This window comes from Ambystoma mexicanum, chromosome 4p (genome assembly GCF_040938575.1).
Source record: "Ambystoma mexicanum isolate Mex_15411 chromosome 4p, UKY_AmexF1_1, whole genome shotgun sequence".
Classification (NCBI taxonomy): Eukaryota; Metazoa; Chordata; class Amphibia; order Caudata; family Ambystomatidae; genus Ambystoma; species Ambystoma mexicanum.
In genome coordinates, this window is record NC_090927.1 from 930,241,211 (window position 1) to 930,263,648 (window position 22,438).

The window sequence follows — 22,438 nt, forward strand, 5'->3', positions numbered from 1 at the left end:
ACCCTCCACCAGGCCCCCACACATGTCTCCCACCACTCCCACCCCCCAGCATCTAGGGGCACCCTCCACCAGGCCCCCACTCATGTCCAATTCATGTCTCCCTGCACCCCCACCCCCCAGTAGTGCAGGGGCAGCCTCCACCAGGCCCCCACTCATGTCTCCCATCACCCCCAGCACCCAGCAGTGCAGGGGCAGCCTCCACCAGGCCCCCACTCATGTCTCCCATCACCCCCACCCCCCAGCAGTGCAGGGCACCCTCCACCAGGCCCCCACACATGTATCCCACCACCCCCACCCCCCAGCATTGCAGGGGCAGCCTCCACCAGGCCCCCACTCATGTCTCCCACCACCCCACCCCCCAGCAGTGCAGGGCACCCTCCACCAGCCCCCCACACATCTCTCCCATCACCCCCACCCCCCAGCAGTGCAGGGCACCCTCCACCAGGCCCCCACACATGTCTCCCACCACCCCCACCCCCCAGCAGTGCAGGGCACCCTCCACCAGGCCCCCACACATGTCTCCCACCACCCCCACCCCTCAGCAGTGCAGGGGCATCCTCCGCCAGGCCCCCACTCATGTCTCCCATCACCGCCACCCCCCAGCAGTGCAGGGCACCCTCCACCAGGCCCCCACACATGTCACCCACCACCCCCACCCCCAGCAGTGCAGGGGCAGCCTCCACCAGGTCCCCACTCATGTCTCCCATCACCCCCACCCCCAGCAGTGCAGGGGCAGCCTCCACCAGGCCCCCACTCATGTCTCTCATCACCCCCACCCCCCCAGCAGTGCAGCGGCAGCCTCCACAAGGCCCCCACTCATGTCTCCCACCACCCCCACCCCCCAGCATCCAGGGCCACCCTCCACCAGGCCCCCACTCATGTCTCCCATCACCCCCACCCCCAGCAGTGCAGGGGCACCCTCCACCAGGCCCCCACTCATGTCCAACTCATGTCTCCCATCACCCCCACCCCCCAGCAGTGCAGGGGCAGCCTCCACCAGGCCCCCACACATGTCTCCCACCACCCCCAACCCCCAGCAGTGCAGGGCACCCTCCACCAGGCCCCCACACATGTCTCCCACCACCCCCACCCCCAGCAGTGCAGGGGCAGCCTCCACCAGGCCCCCACTCATGTCTCCCATCACCCCCACCCCCCCAGCAGTGCAGCGGCAGCCTCCACAAGGCCCCCACTCATGTCTCCCACCACCCCCACCCCCCAGCATCCAGGGCCACCCTCCACCAGGCCCCCACTCATGTCCAACTCATGTCTCCCTGCACCCCCACCCCCCAGCAGTGCAGGGGCAGCCTCCACCAGGCCCCCACTCATGTCTCCCATCACCCCCACCCCCCAGCAGTGCAGGGGCAGCCTCCACCAGGCCCCCACTCATGTCTCCCATCACCCCCACCCCCCGGCAGTGCAGGGCACCCTCCACCAGGCTCCCACACATGTCTCCCACCACCCCCACCCCCCAGCAGTGCAGGGGCAGCCTCCACCAGGCCCCCACTTATGTCTCCCATCACCCCCACCCCCCAGCAGTGCAGGGCACCCTCCACCAGGCCTCCACCAGGCCCCCACTCATGTCTCCCACCACCCCAACCCCCCAGCATCCAGGGGCATTCTCTGACAGGCCCCCACTCATGTCCAACTCATGTGTCCCACCACCCCCACCCCCCAGCAGTGCAGTGCACCCTCCGCCAGGCCCCCACACATGTCTCCCACCACCCGCACCCCCCAGCAGTGCAGGGCACCCTCCACCAGGCCCCCACACATGTCTCCCACCACCCCCACCCCCCAGCAGTGCAGGGGCAGCCTCCACCAGGCCCCCACTCATGTCTCCCATCACCCCCACCCCCTGCAGTGCAGGGCACCCTCCACCAGGCCCCCACACATGTCCCCCACCACCCCCAGCCCCCAGTAGTGCAGGGCGCCCTCCACCAGGCCCCCACACATGTCTCCCACCACCCCCACCCCCCAGCAGTGCAGGGGCAGCCTCCACCAGGCCCCCACTCATGTCTCCCATCACCCCCACCCCCAGCAGTACAGGGGCAGCCTCCACCAGGCCCCCACTCATGTCTCCCATCACCCCCACACCCCAGAAGTGCAGTGGCAGCCTCCACCAGGCCCCCACTCATGTCTCCCACCACCCCCACCCCCCAGCATCCAGGGGCACCCTCCACCAGGCCCCCACTCATGTCCAACTCATGTCTCCCTGCACCCCCACCCACCAGCAGTGCAGGGGCAGCCTCCACCAGGCCCCCACTCATGTCTCCCATCACCCCCACCCCCCAGCAATGCAGGGCACCCTCCACCAGGCCCCCACACATGTCTCCCACCACTCCCACCCCCCAGCATCTAGGGGCACCCTCCACCAGGCCCCCACTCATGTCCAATTCATGTCTCCCTGCACCCCCACCCCCCAGTAGTGCAGGGGCAGCCTCCACCAGGCCCCCACTCATGTCTCCCATCACCCCCAGCCCCCAGCAGTGCAGGGGCAGCCTCCACCAGGCCCCCACTCATGTCTCCCATCACCCCCACCCCCCAGCAGTGCAGGGCACCCTCCACCAGGCCCCCACACATGTATCCCACCACCCCCACCCCCCAGCATTGCAGGGGCAGCCTCCACCAGGCCCCCACTCATGTCTCCCACCACCCCACCCCCCAGCAGTGCAGGGCACCCTCCACCAGGCCCCCACACATCTCTCCCATCACCCCCACCCCCAGCAGTGCAGGGCACCCTCCACCAGGCCCCCACACATGTCTCCCACCACCCCCACCCCCCAGCAGTGCAGGGCACCCTCCACCAGGCCCCCACACATGTCTCCCACCACCCCCACCCCTCAGCAGTGCAGGGGCATCCTCCACCAGGCCCCCACTCATGTCTCCCATCACCGCCACCCCCCAGCAGTGCAGGGCACCCTCCACCAGGCCCCCACACATGTCACCCACCACCCCCACCCCCAGCAGTGCAGGGCACCCTCCACCAGGCCCCCACACATGTCTCCCACGACCCCCACCCCCCAGCAGTGCTGGGGCAGCCTCCACCAGGCCCCCACTCATGTCTCCCATCACCCCCACCCCCAGCAGTGCAGGGCACCCTCCACCAGGCCCCCACACATGTCTCCCACCACCCCCACTCCCCAGCAATGCAGGGCACCCTCCACCAGGCCCCCACACATGTCTCCCACCACCCCCACCCCCCAGCAGTGCAGGGGGAGCCTCCACCAGGCCCCCACTCATGTCTCCCATCACCCCCACCCCCAGCAGTGCAGGGGCAGCCTCCACCAGGCCCCCACTCATGTCTCCCATCATCCCCACCCCCCCAGCAGTGCAGGGGCAGCCTCCACCAGCCCCCCACTCATGTCTCCCACCACCCCCACCCCCCAGCATCCAGGGGCACCCTCCACTAGGCCCCCACTCATGTCCAACTCATGTCTCCCTGCACCCCCACCCCCCAGCAGTGCAGGGGCAGCCTCCACTAGGCCCCTACTCATGTCTCCCATCACCCCACCCCCCAGCAGTGCAGGGCACCCTCCACCAGGCCCCCACTCATGTCTCCCACCACCCCCAGCCCCCAGCATCCAGGGGCACCCTCCACCAGGCCCCCACTCATGTCCAACTCATGTCTCCCTGCACCCCCACCCCCCAGCAGTACAGGGGCAGCCTCCACCAGGCCCCCACACATGTCCCCCACCACCCCAACCCCCAGCAGTGCAGGGCGCCCTCCACCAGGCCCCCACTCATGTCTCCTATCACCCCCACCCCCCAGAAGTGCAGTGGCAGCCTCCACCAGGCCCCCACTCATGTCTCCCACCACCCCCACCCCCCAGCATCCAGGGGCACCCCCCACCAGGCCCCCACTCATGTCCAACTCATGTCTCCCTGCACCCCCACCCCCCAGCAGTGCAGGGGCAGCCTCCACCAGGCCCCCACTCATGTCTCCCATCACCCTCACCCTCCAGCAGTGCAGGGGCAGCCTCCACCAGGCCCCCACTCATGTCTCCCATCAACCCCACCCCCAGCAGTGCAGGGGCAGCCTCCACCAGGCCCCCACTCATGTCTCCCATCACCCCCACCCCCAGCAGTGCAGGGGCACCCTCCACCAGGCCTCCACTCATGTCCAACTCATGTCTCCCATCACCCCCACCCCCCAGCAGTGCAGGGGCAGCCTCCACCAGGCCCCCACACATGTCTCCCACCACCCCCAACCCCCAGCAGTGCAGGGCACCCTCCACCAGGCCCCCACACATGTCTCCCACCACCCCCACCCCCAGCAGTGCAGGGGCAGCCTCCACCAGGCCCCCACTCATGTCTCCCATCACCCCCACCCCCAGCAGTGCAGGGGCAGCCTCCACCAGGCCCCCACTCATGTCTCTCATCACCCCCACCCCCCCAGCAGTGCAGGGGCAGCCTCCACCAGGCCCCCACTCATGTCTCCCACCACCCCCACCCCCCAGCATCCAGGGCCACCCTCCACCAGGCCCCCACTCATGTCCAACTCATGTCTCCCTGCACCCCCACCCCCCAGCAGTGCAGGGGCAGCCTCCACCAGGCCCTCACTCATGTCTCCCATCACCCCCACCCCCCAGCAGTGCAGGGGCAGCCTCCACCAGGCCCCCACTCATGTCTCCCATCACCCCCACCCCCCGGCAGTGCAGGGCACCCTCCACCAGGCCCCCACACATGTCTCCCACCACCCCCACCCCCCAGCAGTGCAGGGGCAGCCTCCACTAGGCCCCCACTTATGTCTCCCATCACCCCCACCCCCCAGCAGTGCAGGGCACCCTCCACCAGGCCTCCACCAGGCCCCCACTCATGTCTCCCACCACCCCAACCCCCCAGCATCCAGGGGCATTCTCTGACAGGCCCCCACTCATGTCCAACTCATGTGTCCCACCACCCCCACCCCCCAGCAGTGCAGTGCACCCTCCGCCAGGCCCCCACACATGTCTCCCACCACCCCCACCCCCCAGCAGTGCAGGGCACCCTCCACCAGGCCCCCACACATGTCTCCCACCACCCCCACCCCCCAGCAGTGCAGGGGCAGCCTCCACCAGGCCCCCACTCATGTCTCCCATCACCCCCACCCCCTGCAGTGTAGGGCACCCTCCACCAGGCCCCCACACATGTCCCCCACCACCCCCAGCCCCCAGTAGTGCAGGGCGCCCTCCACCAGGCCCCCACACATGTCTCCCACTACCCCCACCCCCCAGCAGTGCAGGGGCAGCCTCCACCAGGCCCCCACTCATGTCTCCCATCACCCCCACCCCCAGCAGTGCAGGGGCAGCCTCCACCAGGCCCCCACCCATGTCTCCCATCACCCCCACCCCCCAGAAGTGCAGTGGCAGCCTCCACCAGGCCCCCACTCATGTCTCCCACCACCCCCACCCCCCAGCATCCAGGGGCACCCTCCACCAGGCCCCCACTCATGTCCAACTCATGTCTCCCTGCACCCCCACCCACCAGCAGTGCAGGGGCAGCCTCCACCAGGCCCCCAATCATGTCTCCCATCACCCCCACCCCCCAGCAATGCAGGGCACCCTCCACCAGGCCCCCACACATGTCTCCCACCACTCCCACCCCCCAGCATCTAGGGGCACCCTCCACCAGGCCCCCACTCATGTCCAATTCATGTCTCCCTGCACCCCCACCCCCCAGTAGTGCAGGGGCAGCCTCCACCAGGCCCCCACTCATGTCTCCCATCACCCCCAGCCCCCAGCAGTGCAGGGGCAGCCTCCACCAGGCCCCCACTCATGTCTCCCATCACCCCCACCCCCCAGCAGTGCAGGGCACCCTCCACCAGGCCCCCACACATGTATCCCACCACCCCCACCCCCCAGCATTGCAGGGGCAGCCTCCACCAGGCCCCCACTCATGTCTCCCACCACCCCACCCCCCAGCAGTGCAGGGCACCCTCCACCAGGCCCCCACACATCTCTCCCACCACCCCCACCCCCCAGCAGTGCAGGGCACCCTCCACCAGGCCCCCACACATGTCTCCCACCACCCCCACACCCCAGCAGTGCAGTGCACCCTCCACCAGGCCCCCACACATGTCTCCCACCACCCCCACCCCTCAGCAGTGCAGGGCACCCTCCACCAGGCCCCCACACATGTCACCCACCACCCCCACCCCCAGCAGTGCAGGGCACCCTCCACCAGGCCCCTACACATGTCTCCCACCCCCCCACCCCCCAGCAGTGCTGGGGCAGCCTCCACCAGGCCCCCACTCATGTCTCCCATCACCCCCAGCCCCCAGCAGTGCAGGGGCAGCCTCCACCAGGCCCCCACTCATGTCTCCCATCACCCCCACCCCCCAGCAGTGCAGGGCACCCTCCACCAGGCCCCCACACATGTATCCCGCCACCCCCACCCCCCAGCATTGCAGGGGCAGCCTCCACCAGGCCCCCACTCATGTCTCCCACCACCCCACCCCCCAGCAGTGCAGGGCACCCTCCACCAGGCCCCCACACATCTCTCCCACCACCCCCACCCCCCAGCAGTGCAGGGCACCCTCCACCAGGCCCCCACACATGTCTCCCACCACCCCCACACCCCAGCAGTGCAGTGCACCCTCCACCAAGCCCCCACACATGTCTCCCACCACCCCCACCCCTCAGCAGTGCAGGGGCATCCTCCAACAGGCCCCCACTCATGTCTCCCATCACCGCCACCCCCCAGCAGTGCAGGGCACCCTCCACCAGGCCCCCACACATGTCACCCACCACCCCCACCCCCAGCAGTGCAGGGCACCCTCCACCAGGCCCCCACACATGTCTCCCACCCCCCCACCCCCCAGCAGTGCTGGGGCAGCCTCCACCAGGCCCCCACTCATGTCTCCCATCACCCCTGTCCCCAGCAGTGCAGGGCACCCTCCACCAGGCCCCCACACATGTCTCCCACCACCCCCACTCCCCAGCAATGCAGGGCACCCTCCACCAGGCCCCCACACATGTCTCCCACCACCCCCACCCCCCAGCAGTGCAGGGGCAGCCTCCACCAGGCCCCCACTCATGTCTCCCATCACCCCCACCCCCAGCAGTGCAGGGGCAGCCTCCACCAGGCCCCCACTCATGTCTCCCATCATCCCCACCCCCCCAGCAGTGGAGGGGCAGCCTCCACCAGCCCCCCACTCATGTCTCCCACCACCCCCACCCCCCAGCATCCAGGGGCACCCTCCACCAGGCCCCCACTCATGTCCAACTCATGTCTCCCTGCACCCCCACCCCCCAGCAGTGCAGGGGCAGCCTCCACTAGGCCCCTACTCATGTCTCCCATCACCCCACCCCCCAGCAGTGCAGGGCACCCTCCACCAGGCCCCCACATATGTCTCCCACCACCCCCACCCCCCAGCATCCAGGGGCACCCTCCACCAGGCCCCCACTCATGTCCAACTCATGTCTCCCTGCACCCCCACCCCCCAGCAGTACAGGGGCAGCCTCCACCAGGCCCCCACTCATGTCTCCCATCACCCCCACCCCCCAGCAGTGCAGGGGCAGCCTCCACCAGGCCCCCACTCATGTCTCCCATCACCCCCACCCCCCAGCAGTGCAGGGTACCCTCCACCAGGCCCCCACACATCTTTCCCACCACCCCCACCCCCCAGCAGTGCAGGGGCAGCCTCCACCAGGCCCCCATTCATGTCTCACATCACCCCCACCCCCAGCAGTGCAGGGCACCCTCCACCAGGCCCTCACTCATGTCCAACTCATGTCTCCCACCACCCCCACCCCCCAGCATCCAGGGGCACCCTCCACCAGACCCCCACTCATGTCCAACTCATGTCTCCCACCACCCCTACCCCCCAGCAGTGCAGGGCACCCTCCACCAGGCCCCCACACATGTCTCCCACCACCCCCACCCCCCAGCAGTGCTGTGCACCCTCCACCAGGCCCCCACACATGTCTCCCACCACCCCCACCACCCAGCAGTGCAAGGGCAGCCTCCACCAGGCCCCCACTCATATCTCCCATCACCCCCACCCCCAGCAGTGCAGGGCACCCTCCACCAGGCCCCCACACATGTCTCCCACCACCCCTACCCCCCAGCAGTACAGGGCACCCTCCACCAGGCCCCCACACATGTCTCCCACCACCCCCACCCCCCAGCAGTGCAGGGGCAGCCTCCACCAGGCCCCCACTCATGTCTCCCATCACCCCCACCCCCAGCAGTGCAGAGCACCCTCCACCAGGCCCCCACACATGTCTCCCACCACCCCCACCCCCCAGCAGTGCAGGGCACCCTCCACCAGGCCCCCACACATGTCTCCCACCACCCCCACCCCACAGCAGTGCAGGGGCAGCCTCCACCAGGCCTCCACTCATGTCTCCCATCACCCCCACCCCCAGCAGTGCAGGGGCAGCCTCCACCAGGCCCCCACTCATGTCTCCCATCACCCCTACCCCCCAGCATCCAGGGGCACCCTCCACCAGGCCCCCACTCATGTCCAACTCATGTCTCCCTGTACCCCCACCCCCCAGCAGTGCAGGGGCAGCCTCCACCAGGCCCCCACTCATGTCTCCCACCACCCCCACCCCCCAGCATCCAGGGGCACCCTCCACCAGGCCCCCACTCATGTCCCCCTGCACCCCCACCCCCTAGCTGTGCGATTTGCCTGGGTACGTGTATTTATGGGGTGCGCGGGTAGTCTCCCATGCGATACCATCAGGGTACGTGTATTATGGGTCTGCGTGAACTTCCACACGCAATACCAGCAGGCTACGTGTATAACGGGGTTCGCGGGAAGTTCCACACGTGATTGCCCTGGGTATGTGTATTTCGGGGTGCGCGTGAACTTCCACACGCGACTGGGCCTGTGAGAGTGGGGTACGTGTATTCCAGGGGTGGGCGGGAATATTTACTCGCGACTGGGCCTGGGAGAGCGTGTTACGTGTATTCCTGGGGTGGGCGGGAAGATTCACACGTTCTCCTACAACGTGCCGAAAAATAAATGGTCCAATCCTGAAACACGTACGCCAGCATGAAGCAGGCGTACGTCGACCCGCACAGCATAAAAGTGCGCGCAAACAACAAACAAGCTCAGACGCCAGGATGAATATACCGCTCCTAGCAGCAGTGGCCGTGGGTTAACAAAGGAGGAGGAGGAGGATAGTGAGGGCCTGAATTTTCACTCCCAGAACAAGCCTTTTTGGGATGCCTGATGACCAGGTATATGGGAGGTACAGGTTTCCACCACACATAATACTGGACCTGGTCAGTGAGTGGGAGGATGACCTCACATCACCCACCCTGTGCTCCCAAGCACTCAGCCCCCTGGAGAAGGTCCTCAATGTACTGCACTTCTTGGCCACAGGATCATTTCAGCGGACAAGTGCCATAGTGGGTGGGGTGTCACAGGCCACTCAGTCTCGCTGCCTACACCAGGTCTTAAACATCATCACTGCACGCCCATCAGTCCGTAGGCACATATACCTGCCCAGGACACCTGCAGAAAGGCAGGCTGCTGCCCTCGATTTCTACGGTGTGGCACAATTCCCCAAAGTGCTAGGTGCTATTGACTGCACCCATGTGGCACTACGTCCCCCCAGGGCATCTGAGCACATCTATAGGAACCGCAAGCACTGGCATTCCATCAACGTGCAGGTAGTATGTAATGCCAAGGGAATCATCACCTCAGTATATGCCAACTATCCAGGGTCCACCCACGACAGCTTCATTTACCGAATGTCTACCCTAAGCCCGGACCTAGAAGCTGGGCGGCATGGCGATACATGGCTGCTTGGTGAGTATGAATGCCACTGCACATGCATGCATGTCAGATGCAGAGTTATATCACTACCCCACTAATGATACCCATCACCTCCTCACCAGGGGACAGTGCCTACCCTCTGAGCACCCACATGATGATGCCAATTCAGAACCCCATCACGCCTTCCGAGGTAAGATACAACAAAGCCCATATTGCAACCTGGGGCATAGTGGAGCGCACATTAGGAGTGCTCAAGTCACGCTTTCACTCCCTTGACCGTTCTGGCGGGCAGCTGTTATATGCGCCCCCAGTAGTGTGCAGGATCATAGTGGTAGCATGTGTCCTGCACAATGTTGCAACACGCCGGGGCCTGGCTGTGGACATGGTGGTGCCCCCATATCCCCAACCACATGCACGCCCGCTGCGCATGGGAGGGGAAAGGGCACGGCGTGAGGCAGCCCGTACGCAGCTGGTGGCTAATTACTTCACATAGAAATCCCACCCCTGTGGAGTGCACACAGCCCTGGCACATACCATCTGATAAGCAATGATGACTCGACCTGACAATTATGACGAACAAAGGGACAGTCAACTGTCAGAACCATAGCAGCATGAGATTGTTCATGTGGAAGTGTCACAATGTGTGCATCCCTACCTACACAAACACCACCAATGCAGTGTCATCAAAAGGCACACTTCCATGTTGCAGAAATGAATACCCACTTGCAAAATTCTACATGAGAACAGTGCCATGTCACCCAACCCCTCCCTGGCACGGCCACACAACAGACCATGGCATGTCATGCAATGTGAGAGCAAACAAATGAATCCCCACAACATGCCCCAAGTGTCACCAGCTACAGTGTCCCTAATGGAAACATGGCCACACATGAAATGCTCACAGTAATGCAGGACCTACAACACACATTACCAAATACTTACCAAGAATACCAATCACCTACACAACCTCCAACCTACCTTAAGCATGACATTACAGACTTAAAAATGTGCTAGCCTCACTACCTGATGATGCTAGCACTTCGAACACTTCCAAGTATACAGTGTTAGCGCCACGCAAGAGTGTAGGTGCACTGCTTACAACATGGACTCCGTTCCAAGGTGGACCGCCTTGTGAAGACATGAGAAATGGACCTGCAAATTCGGAGGATGAGATGGATGCAGAGGTACATATTAATACACCATGCAGTGTACAATACAACAACAATATGCACTATGAATGTATACACAGTATTGACTACAGACTGCCCACACATCGAATGGGAGTCCAACGTCACCATTACGTCAATGTCACTTGGGCACACCCTTTGCAAGCCCATGGAAACGGGAAGCAGGAGGGGTGTGTGTCACACAAACCCAAGCATCTGAACCAAATTCATGGCAAGCCTGCATGTGCCCAGCCACAATACAGCGTATGCCCACGGGAGCCACACAAGGCAACACACTGTCCAAAAAAAAAAAAATGAAAAAAAAAATGCCCATTAATGGGCCCGGGGGGGTGGGGTAGGCCACCCAGGAGGTCCGAGGACAGGGTGCACACCAAAACCCACCTGTGTGGATCTTGCGAAAAAAGAAACACCTCCATGGGCTCATGGCCTACACGGCTACCCTATTGTGGGAGAATCACTGCTGTCGCCCTCCTCACCCTCTGCAGCTGCATCAGGAGGTGGTGGGACTATGGGAGGCAGCCCACGCAAAGCCCTAGTCTGTTCCTCCATGGCAGCAAGCATGCGGGTGTGGTAGGTCTCGTTCTGGAGGATAATTGTGCGTAGGTCCCCATGCAACAACTCACGGGATGCCCGGACCTCCGCCCTAGTTGCCTGCATTTTAGCTGAGACCGTACGTGTGAGATGCTCCAGCTGCTGTTCTGTCCTTCTGTTTGTTGAAGCCTCAAGCTCAACAAGAGTCGTCCTGAGGTGAAGGAGTTCCACCCTCAGGGCTTCCCTGTAGCCCTGGGACTCTATGGAAATGGCTTCCCGCAGAGTCGCCAGTGCCGCCCGCCTGTACCTGTCGGACGCCAACATGTCCTCCCTGTGTGACTGGCAGATGGAGTCTGCTGCCTGCTGTAGTCGCTCCATAAGCCTTTCGGGGGGGACAATGGAAGTGGCCACCCTATCCATGGCCTGAGCCATCATCTCTGATGATGCTGCCTGTTGGGTTGCCATAACGTATATGGATTGCTCCCATGCGGTATTGCCAGGTGACGTACGGCCACCACGTCGGCGGGCACCACACCTGTCTGGGGCAAGGCGAACTGCGCCTTGTTGTGTCGGCACTGCCTGAGGCTGCAGGACTGCATTCCCCCTCTTATCTGCTGGCCCAGGAACAGGATCAGATGTTGCAGAGTGTGAGCCTGCATCCGTAACCACCAAAGGCGTACCTGCCAACACTGACATCCCCATTGAGGGTTCTAACCCTGGTGCAGGTGGGTCGGACAGAACAGAATCCCTCCCAGGAACACTCACCTACGACGGCACATAGGTCTCATCATCCGAATCGACACTTGAATACAGCTCGGGGGAGGCGCAGCCAGAGACACCCCTTGACAGCACGACCTGCAGCAGTTGTGGGTTCTCACCCACCACCACACCACGTCCCTCACTGGTGGTCGGTCGGGCCTCAGACCCCTCCTGGGTCTGCACCATCTCCACAACCCCAGCAGTATCAAGTGAGTCATGCCCTGCAAAGACATAAAAGAAAACAAATGGAAACAGGCATTAGCACTATGGCACACAATTAGGGCTGAGAGGCTACAGAAACAGTACTTGATTGACACATGTCCCACATGACTAAAACCCTCCCATGCATGCACCGTCACTGCGTGTGAAGGGTAGGCAGATGGCACACATTGATGACACCAAGATGGAAGATGAACACATTTGCTGCATGCTGCCTAGCAGTGGCATCACACATTGGCCAGTGATTGGCAGGTCAAATACACATGCCATCACACAGATGGCATGTACCCTAGCCATAAAGTGAAGAGGGAGAGGAGGGCACCAATTGTTCATTCAGTCCAGTTTGCTCATGAAATTGATTTTTTCATTGAAATGGTTCAAATGTTTAACCTGGAGCTGCCAGTCCAAAATGGTCCTATAGCACAGGGACATGTCTAAACAAATCATGTCCAGGAAACAAAGCCAGTCCACTGTACCATAGCCATGTCAGACATGTGACAATAGGACTGAGAAATGCCTAGTAAAAGTGGTGGTATGCAAACAATCTGCCTGAATAAACAGAGAAAAATAAGCAACAATGTTGTGGCAAGATGACACTTCAAGGGCAACTGGCGTGGTGTTGTGCTGGATGTCTAATGTTGGCAGAAGGGATACTGCTATACCCAAATGCTGGTGCACAGAATGTATTGGATGAGGCACATGGGTGACCCAAACCACTCAGGCACACACACCCTCACCTGGCACCCAAACAGAAGCCCTCCCACACACACCATGCACATGGATGACACACACATGCATGCATGTGCACTCACCGGACAATACCTCGTAATCTGCCAGTTCTCCCACACCTTGGATCTGTTCCTCCGTGACGTAGATCCCAGCAACCTGCTCATGTGGAGTGAGTTCTATGTCCTCTGCTGGAGACCCACCTCCAGTCACTAGTTGCGGCATGACCTGAGGCCAGCTTATTCTTTGCCCTGTGCTTCAGGCCATTCCAGTGCTTGTAGCATTCAGTAGCTGTGTGCCTCACGATTCCAAGGGCACTTATGATGTCCGCGATGGTCTGCCAGTGTGCCTGACGTTGTGCAGGTGTGGTCTTGGATCCTGCAACAATCACAATTTCGCGGTCATGTGCGGACACATACTCTACAAGTGCATTCAGTTCGGCCTCATTGAAGCTGGGCTTCCTTGACGGGCCGGACTGTGTAGCCGTGTCTGGGGCATCAGCCTCTACTGGACGAGCACTCTTCCTCTTCCGCTTGGAAGGTGGTGGGGATCCTGAGTGTCCTACGCCGCTCTGGACACTAGGGGCAGGAGCCCCGTTGGACTCTGTACTAGGAGTGTGGGATTGCACACTCAGCATGGGAGTTGGTGCAGGCATTAGCTCAAGTGTGATGGTGTCAGGGGGAATGTCATCATGATTGAATTGGAATGACACTGTCCTGGCTGGGTGTGTGAGAGGTGGGGTGGATGGAGCCGCAGCTGCCCCTGCAGCCTCCCCAGCCTGCCTACGCGGCGCAGCAGATGACCTAGCTGCCCCTGATCCACGTGGCCTGATGACACCAACGTGCACCGGCGCACGTGGCCTAGACCTGCTGACCTGGAAGTCAGCCATGGAGTCACCCTGTGCTAGGTCTGGTTCCACAGTGGGCTGGTCCAACAAGGGCTAAGCATGGATGGTGTCAGCCACATTACCCTCAACCAGGGGGGGGGCATGGGTGTCCCTGACTGCTCCTCCACACATGGGGGGCTAGGGGCACCCTGCAAGTCTCAGCTATGTCCCCTACCGGATCCACCACGGCCACCACTTGGGGCTCGGCCACCTTTGCCACCCTTACGGCTTGTTCGCCTGCCAGCCATGGCACTGATGTTATTGTGCGTATGGGAGTCGATGTGAACTATTGTCCTGGGCAATTGGGGGTCAAAGGGGTTGGGTACCAGATGGTAATCGTACCCTAGTGCTCTAGCAAGGCTGTATGTCACCCCTGGGGAAAGATGACGGGTCACGCAACGCACAGGCACCCCAAAAAAGGGAAGTAAGGTGCACGCAACCCCTCCTAGACCACGTGTGTGGAAAAATAAACCTGCACTATGCTGTGGTACCCAGAAACACAAGAATGAACGTATGCGTGTCACACGCAGCCTAGAATGACCTCTGAAGGGGTATGCGACACACGGGGCAAGCACAGATGTTAAATACGTGCGCGACTCACCGTCTGCCAGGAACAAAAGCATGAAAAATATGCGCGTGTGCGCGTTGGCAACACCCCCGCCAAAAGAAGAATTGTACGCTGTCTGAGGAGACAGGACAACAGTAGAAGGGAACGCTGTTTGAGGAAACAGGCCCAGGAAAAAGAGGAAAAGAGAAAAAGCTGTCAGAGGTAACAGGGAGTACGAACTTGAAACGCCGTGAAGTAAATCGCGTGTGAACCGACAAGAAGTACAGATTTCACCCACTCACTCTCCATGAAAAGCACGTACAAGGAAATGGCGTTCTACACGTACCTTTTATACACACGTCACAGACGCGCATACGCGATGAGGCCATTTCCACCAATTCCACGCTTTGACACTCGGACGTGTATCTTTTTTTTTACGCGCGCCATTCTCTACGGCCATTCGCGTGATGTCATAGCTGCGCATGGGGGCCTTTGGGCCAATGAAATCGCGTATGCGTGCAGACGCGCTTACGCGCTAAGGGCCTTTCCTCAAATTACACGCAGACGTGCAGGATTTTCATGTGCCAAATCACTCCGTATGAAGCTGGCCACGCGTAAGCACACGGAAGACCACGCTCCTGCCCAGAAAGCCGATTTACTGCCCCCCAGAGCCCTGAGCACGCTCCCTCCTGCCATCTGCTGCTGCCTGACTGCCTGCTGCCCACGTGCCCTGCCATTTGCTGCCTGCACATCAGCCAGGGGTGCTGTTGCTGTGACCAGCCCTGCTGGAACCGAAGACTCCCGACTGGGATTCCATCGCTCCACAGCCCAGCCCCAGGACCCAGTTGCCCACCCACTCCTGCCTCTGGGGTTGTCATGTTGGGCACTGCAACATCTGGCACCACTGACAACCCCCGGCCAGAGAGGCAGAGGGGCACCAGCTTCACTGCCACTGAAGTTGGTGTCCTGGTGGAGCAAGTCCTGGGGCAGTATGATGCCCTCTTCGGAAGTGTGCGCGCCGACAAGGAAGGACGGACTCGGATCTGGACGGACATCGTGACTGCCATCAACGTGGAGGGGGTGGCAGTCCGCGACTTCCAACATGTCAAGAAGCGCTGGGAGGACTTCAGGTCCAGGACCCTGAACAAGGCCCGACGCCTCTTGAAGGCAGCGGATGCTAAGGGGCGCCGGGGCCACTTGTCGGAAGATCAGATGAGGGTCCTGGAACGCATATCCCCAGCGCTCCACGTCCAGGTCCTTGAGAGGCAGACCCGTCTGGAGTCGAGCGGTAAGTTTACATGCATCATGATTGTAAGTTGTGCGTGTGGTGATGTGCCAGTAGTGTGCCGGTTGCACATCTGTTTGTATGGGGCCGAGTATGGGTGGGGGTGTACAGGGCCATGAGGCTAACATATGCGAGGGCTGTCATGTGTGAGACATGGATGGTGCTTGTGTGTGTAGGCCTGCATGCCAAATGCAGTTGTGTGGGCACACATGTTTGGATGAATGTGTATGTAAGTAGGCATGTTCGTGATGTCACGCATGTATGTTGTTTTCAGCTGCATGTATCAGCACTGTGTACATGTGCATGTGTGTGTATTTGACAAGGGTGCAACAGTGATGCAACATGGATGCATGTGACAGCGGGATGTGGAAGCCTGATTGGCAGATGTGACATGGATGCCCATCGGAACTCTGCGACAGTTGGCTGAGGTGTACACATGCATGCAAGTGTGGTGGTGTGTGTGCATGCGTAGTGCACTCCCTGTGTTGCATGCGATGTCTGGCTCACCTTTGCCTGCTCATGCTGTTGTATGTGTATGGATGGTGCTGGCAGTTGCGATGTGGCTGTGGTATGGCTCATGTGTGCAAGCTGAAATGACATGTGTGTTGCCAATTGTGATGCTATGTCTGAGGTTTGCCAATGCCACTCATGTGCAACTGTCATGTGTGTATGTGTCCATTGTACAGTGCCCTGATGCCTGTGTTTTATTTCTCCCTGTCTGCAGCGTCAACTGATGAAGAGGGCGGAGAAGGTGCTGTGGAGCACAGCGGCGGGGATCGCACCGCCAGCCGGAGACGTAAGGCCCTGCTCCCCTCCCAGGTTGTGATCTCGTCGGGGAGTGAGGAGTCCGGTGCCGCATCCCAGGCTGCAGTTGCCGGGGGGAGGTCCAAGAGGCGGAGGTCGGAGTTGGACTCCTCGGCAGCAGAAGGGGCAGCTGGGACCCCACAGGGCCCAACGGGGGAAGATGGCACGGAGTCATCCAGGTTGGTGGGGGGTTTGGTGGAGGAGGAGGCCGTGCAAGCAACAGAGACAGGGTCTGGAGGTGGGGATTCCACTGGTGCTAGTGGTGCAGTGCAGGACCAGGGATAGGAGGCAGCACAGGTCGCCGCGGAGGTGCCTGTGTGCAATCCTGTCCCTGATCCTGTCACTGCATCATCTTGCACCAGCAGGGATGCCTACGTCCAGACCCGTTTTCAGGCAGGGGATGAGCTCACGACAACTGGCCTTCCTCTGCCTGCGGACGTGGCTATCCGGGTTGAGCCTGTCCTGACTGGTGTGGCGTTGCGTCAACGGGCCATGCGAGGTGACCTACAGTCTTTTCATGAGGAGACTGCACGTCTGATGGGGCTTGCTCAGACCCCCTCCTCAACTGAACCCCCTATGCGCCAGTCGTCCTCCGTGCCATGTTCCCACCCATCAGTCACCTGGGTGCCCTGTGGAGCTGCCTCTGATGGTGCGGCCAGGCTGGCGGAGGAGGCATCCCTGCCACAGTCGGGAGTCGGACGTCCAGCAGGGGTGGCCACATCAACGACTGCACCCCAGCCAGCGGAGGATGTGCAGGCAGCAGGAGGCAGTGCACGGGCAGAGGCCAGCAGCAGCAGCAACGTGGTGGGAGCCATGATGGCTCGGGGCCTTCAACATCGGAGGGGCAGGCATCGGCCGGAGGGCAGGAGGACCCAGGACGGGAAGTGTCTTCCATGTGGCAGCGGTTGGGCCACGCCATAGATGCGGAGCGGCAGCGGGCGGAAGAGGCACGGCTCACGATGGTCAGGGCGGAGAACTCCATGCAGAGGGCCCTGAGGCGGGCCGAGTGGCTCCAGGCAATCCGCAGGGAGTTTGGGGTGAACATGTGGACGGCCCTGCGGACCCTCGGGGCCATGGAGGAGGACCGCCTCCGGGACATTGAGCAGGAGTTCGATGATGCCCTGGCCCGGAACATCCCGAAGTGAGCCGTCGGACTAGCCCACTGCCCTTGTAAATAGTTCTGTAGTTAGTGTTAGGTTTCCTTTGGTTTTGCATTTTCTTTGGACCTTTTGGACAATGGGCCACATTTTTATATATAGTTTTTTTTTTAGGTAGTGTTATTAGATAGGTTTCATTTCTTCGGTTGGGATCATGGACCCTGGATTGTTTATCTGTATATAGTTGACTTTTGGATTTTCAATTTTTTCTATGATTTCCCCATGGAGCAATGGTTTTCGATTTTAATTTTCCAATGGATTTACTTTTGTGGACTGTGACTTTGGACACCTTTCCTTTGCATTATGATTTGTGGTTTTGCATTATTTCACGGACCTGCTGTTTTTTTTTTTAAATTTCCATTATTGTTTGTTTATTTTTGATTCAATTTATGTTGCTTTTAATACATATTTTTTCTTCAAAGTTCAATGTGTAGTATCATCTCATCGGTTTCATGCATATCATGATATGGGTTTTGACATTCACTGACACCCATTGGGTGTATGTGAGGGACATGTGTTCATTTCCAAACTTACAATTGGGGTTCTATCATGTTTTTGCCATTTCTAAGTGGGTGGATGCCCATAAGGGCCAGGGACCTACATGGTGGTGACATGTTGGCTGGGGGACATGAGTGAGGGCCTGGTGGAGGGTGCCCCTGGATGCTGGGGTTTGGAGGTGCAGGGAGACATGAGTGGGGGCCTGGTGGAAGCTGCCCCTAGTGGGAGACATGTGTGGGGGCCTGGTGGAGGGCGCCCCTGCACTGCTGGGGGGTGGGGGTGCAGGGAGACATGAGTTGGACATGAGTAGGGGCCTGGTGGAGGGTGCCCCTGGATGCTGGGGGTGGGGGTGGTGGTAGACATGAGTGGGGGCCTGGTGGAGGCTGCCCCTGCACTGCTGGGGGTTGGGTGTAGTGGGAAACATGTGTGGGGGCCTGGTGGAGGGTGCCCTGCACTGCTGAGGGGTGGGGGTGATGGGAGACATGAGTGGGGGCCTGGTGGAGGCTGCCCCTGCACTGCTGGGGGGTGGGGGTGATGGGAGACATGAGTGGGGGCCTGGTGGAGGCTGCCCCTGCACTGCTGGGGTTGGGGGTGCAGGGAGACATGTGTGGGGGCCTGGTGGAGGCTGCCCCTGCACTGCTGGGGGGTGGGGGTAGTGGGAGACATGAGTGGGGGCCTGGTGGAGGCTGCCCCTGGATACTGGGGGGTTCGGGTGGTGGTAGACATGAGTGGGGGCCTGGTGGAGGCTGCCCCTGCACTGCTGGGGGGTGGGGGTGGTGGTAGACATGAGTGGGGGCCTGGTGGAGGCTGCCCCTGCACTGCTGGGTGTGGGGGTGCAGGGAGACATGAGTTGGACATGAGTGGGGGCCTGGTGGAGGCTGCCCCTGCACTGTTGGGGGGTGGGGGTGCAGGGAGACATGTGTGTGGGCCTGGTGGAGGGTGCCCTTGGATGCTGGGGGGTGGGGGTGGTGGGAGACATGAGTGGGGGCCTGGTTGAGGCTGCCCCTGGATGCTGAGGGTGCAGGGGGACATGTGTGGGGGCCTGGTGGAGGGTGCCCCTGGATGCTGGGGTTTGGAGGTGCAGGGAGACATGAGTGGGGGCCTGGTGGAAGCTGCCCCTAGTGGGAGACATGTGTGGGGGCCTGGTGGAGGGCGCCCCTGCACTGCTGGGGGGTGGGGGTGCAGGGAGACATGAGTTGGACATGAGTAGGGGCCTGGTGGAGGGTGCCCCTGGATGCTGGGGGTGGGGGTGGTGGTAGACATGAGTGGGGGCCTGGTGGAGGCTGCCCCTGCACTGCTGGGGGTTGGGTGTAGTGGGAAACATGTGTGGGGGCCTGGTGGAGGGTGCCCTGCACTGCTGAGGGGTGGGGGTGGTGGGAGACATGAGTGGGGGCCTGGTGGAGGCTGCCCCTGCACTGCTGGGGGGTGGGGGTGATGGGAGACATGAGTGGGGGCCTGGTGGAGGCTGCCCCTGCACTGCTGGGGTTGGGGGTGCAGGGAGACATGTGTGGGGGCCTGGTGGAGGCTGCCCCTGCACTGCTGGGGGGTGGGGGTAGTGGGAGACATGAGTGGGGGCCTGGTGGAGGCTGCCCCTGGATACTGGGGGGTTCGGGTGGTGGTAGACATGAGTGGGGGCCTGGTGGAGGCTGCCCCTGCACTGCTGGGGGGTGGGGGTGGTGGTAGACATGAGTGGGGGCCTGGTGGAGGCTGCCCCTGCACTGCTGGGTGTGGGGGTGCAGGGAGACATGAGTTGGACATGAGTGGGGGCCTGGTGGAGGCTGCCCCTGCACTGTTGGGGGGTGGGGGTGCAGGGAGACATGTGTGTGGGCCTGGTGGAGGGTGCCCTTGGATGCTGGGGGGTGGGGGTGGTGGGAGACATGAGTGGGGGCCTGGTTGAGGCTGCCCCTGGATGCTGAGGGTGCAGGGGGACATGTGTGGGGGCCTGGTGGAGGGTGCCCCTGGATGCTGGGGGGTGGGGGTGCAGGGGGACATGAGTGGGGGCCTGGTGGAGGCTGCCCCTGCACTGCTGGGGGTGGGGGTGCAGGGAGACATTGGTGGGGGCCTGGTGGAGGGTGCCCCTGGATGCTGGGGCTTGGGGGTCCAGGGGGACATGAGAGAGGGGCCTGGTGGAGGCTGCCCCTGCACTGCTGGGGGGTGGGGGTGCAGGGAGACATGAGTTGGACATGAGTGGGGGCCTGGTGGAGGCTGCCCCTGGATGCTTGGGGGTGGGGGTGGTGGGAGACATGTGTGGGGGCCTGGTGGAGGGTGCCCTGCACTGCTGGGGGGTGGGGGTGATGGGAGACATGAGTGGGGGCCTGGTGGAGGCTGCCCCTGCAATGCTGGGGGTGGTGGGAGACATGAGTTGGACATGAGTGGGGGCCTGGTGGAGGCTGCCCCTGGATGCTGGGGGGTGGGGGTGGTGGGAGACATGAGTTGTACATGAGTGGGGGCCTGGTGGAGGGTGCCCCTGGATGCTGGAGGGTGGGGGTGGTGGGAAACATGAGTGGGGGTCTGGTGGAGGGTGCCCCTGGATGCTGGGGGGTGGGGGTGCAGGGGGACATGAGTGGGGGCCTGGTGGAGGGTGCCCCTGCACTGCTGGGGGTGGGGGTGCAGGGAGACATGAGTGGGGGCCTGGTGGAGGGTGCCCCTGCACTGCTGGGGGTGGGGGTGCAGGGAGACATGAGTGGGGGCCTGGTGGAGGCTGCCCCTGCACTGCTGGGGGTGGGGGTGGTGGGAGACGTGAGTTGGACATGAGTGGGGGCCTGGTGGAGGGTGCCCCTGGATGCTGGGGATGGGGGTGCAGGGGGACATGAGTGGGGGCCTGGTGGAGGCTGCCCCTGCACTGCTCGGGGGTGGGGGTGCAGGGAGACATGAGTTGGACATGAGTGGGGGCCTGGTGGAGGCTGCCCCTGGATGCTGGGGGGTGGGATTGGTGGGAGACATGTGTGGGGGCCTGATGGAGGGTGCCCTGCACTGCTGGGGGGTGGGGGTGATGGGAGACATGAGTGGGGGCCTGGTGGAGGGTGCCCCTGGATGCTGGGGGGTGGGGGTGGTGGGAGACATGAGTGGGGGCCTGGTGGAGGCTGCCCCTGCACTGCTGGGGGGTGGGGGTGATGGGAGACATGAGTGGGGGCCTGGTGGAGGCTGCCCCTGCACTCTGGGGTTGGGGGTGCAGGGAGACATGAGTGGGGGCCTGGTGGAGGCTGCCCCTGCACTGCTGGGGGGTGGGGGTAGTGGGAGACATGTGTGGGGGCCTGGTGGAGGGTGCCCCTTCACTGCTGGGGGGTGGGGGTAGTGGGAGACATGAGTGGGGGCCTGGTGGAGGCTGCCCCTGCACTGCTGGGGGGTGGGGGTGGTGGTAGACATGAGTGGGGGCCTGGTGGAGGCTGCCCCTGCAATGCTGGGGGGTGGGGGTAGACATGAGTGGGGGCCTGGTGGAGGCTGCCCCTGCACTGCTGGGGTGTGGGGGTGCAGGGAGACATGAGTTGGACATGAGTGGGGGCCTGGTGGAGGCTGCCCCTGCACTGCTGGGGGGTAGGGGTGCAGGGAGACATGTGTGGGGGCCTGGTAGAGGGTGCCCCTGGATGCTGAGGGGTGGGGTGGTGGGAGACATGAGTGGGGGCCTGGTGGAGGCTGCCCTGCACTGCTGGGGGGTGGGAGTGGTGGGGGACATGTGTGGGGGCCTGGTGGAGGGTGCCCTGCACTGCTGGGGGGTGGGGGTGATGAGAGACATGAGTGGGGACCTGGTGGAGGCTGCCCCTGCACTGCTGGATGCTGGGGGGTGCAGGGAGACATGAGTTGGACATGAGTGGGGGCCTGGTGGAGGCTGCCGATGGGAGACATGAGTGGGGGCCTGGTGGAGACTGTCCCTGGATTCTGGGGGGTGGGGGTGGTGGTATACATGAGTGGGGGCCTGGTGGAAGCTGCCCCTGCACTGCTGGGGGGTGGGGGCGGTGGGAGACATGTGTGGGGGAGACTGTCCCTGGATGCTGGGGGGTGGGGGTGGTGGTATACATGAGTGGGGGCCTGGTGGAAGCTGCCCCTGCACTGCTGGGGGGTGGGGGTGGTGGGAGACATGTGTGGGGGCCTGGTGGAGGGTGCCCTGCACTGCTGGGGGGTGGGGGTGATGGGAG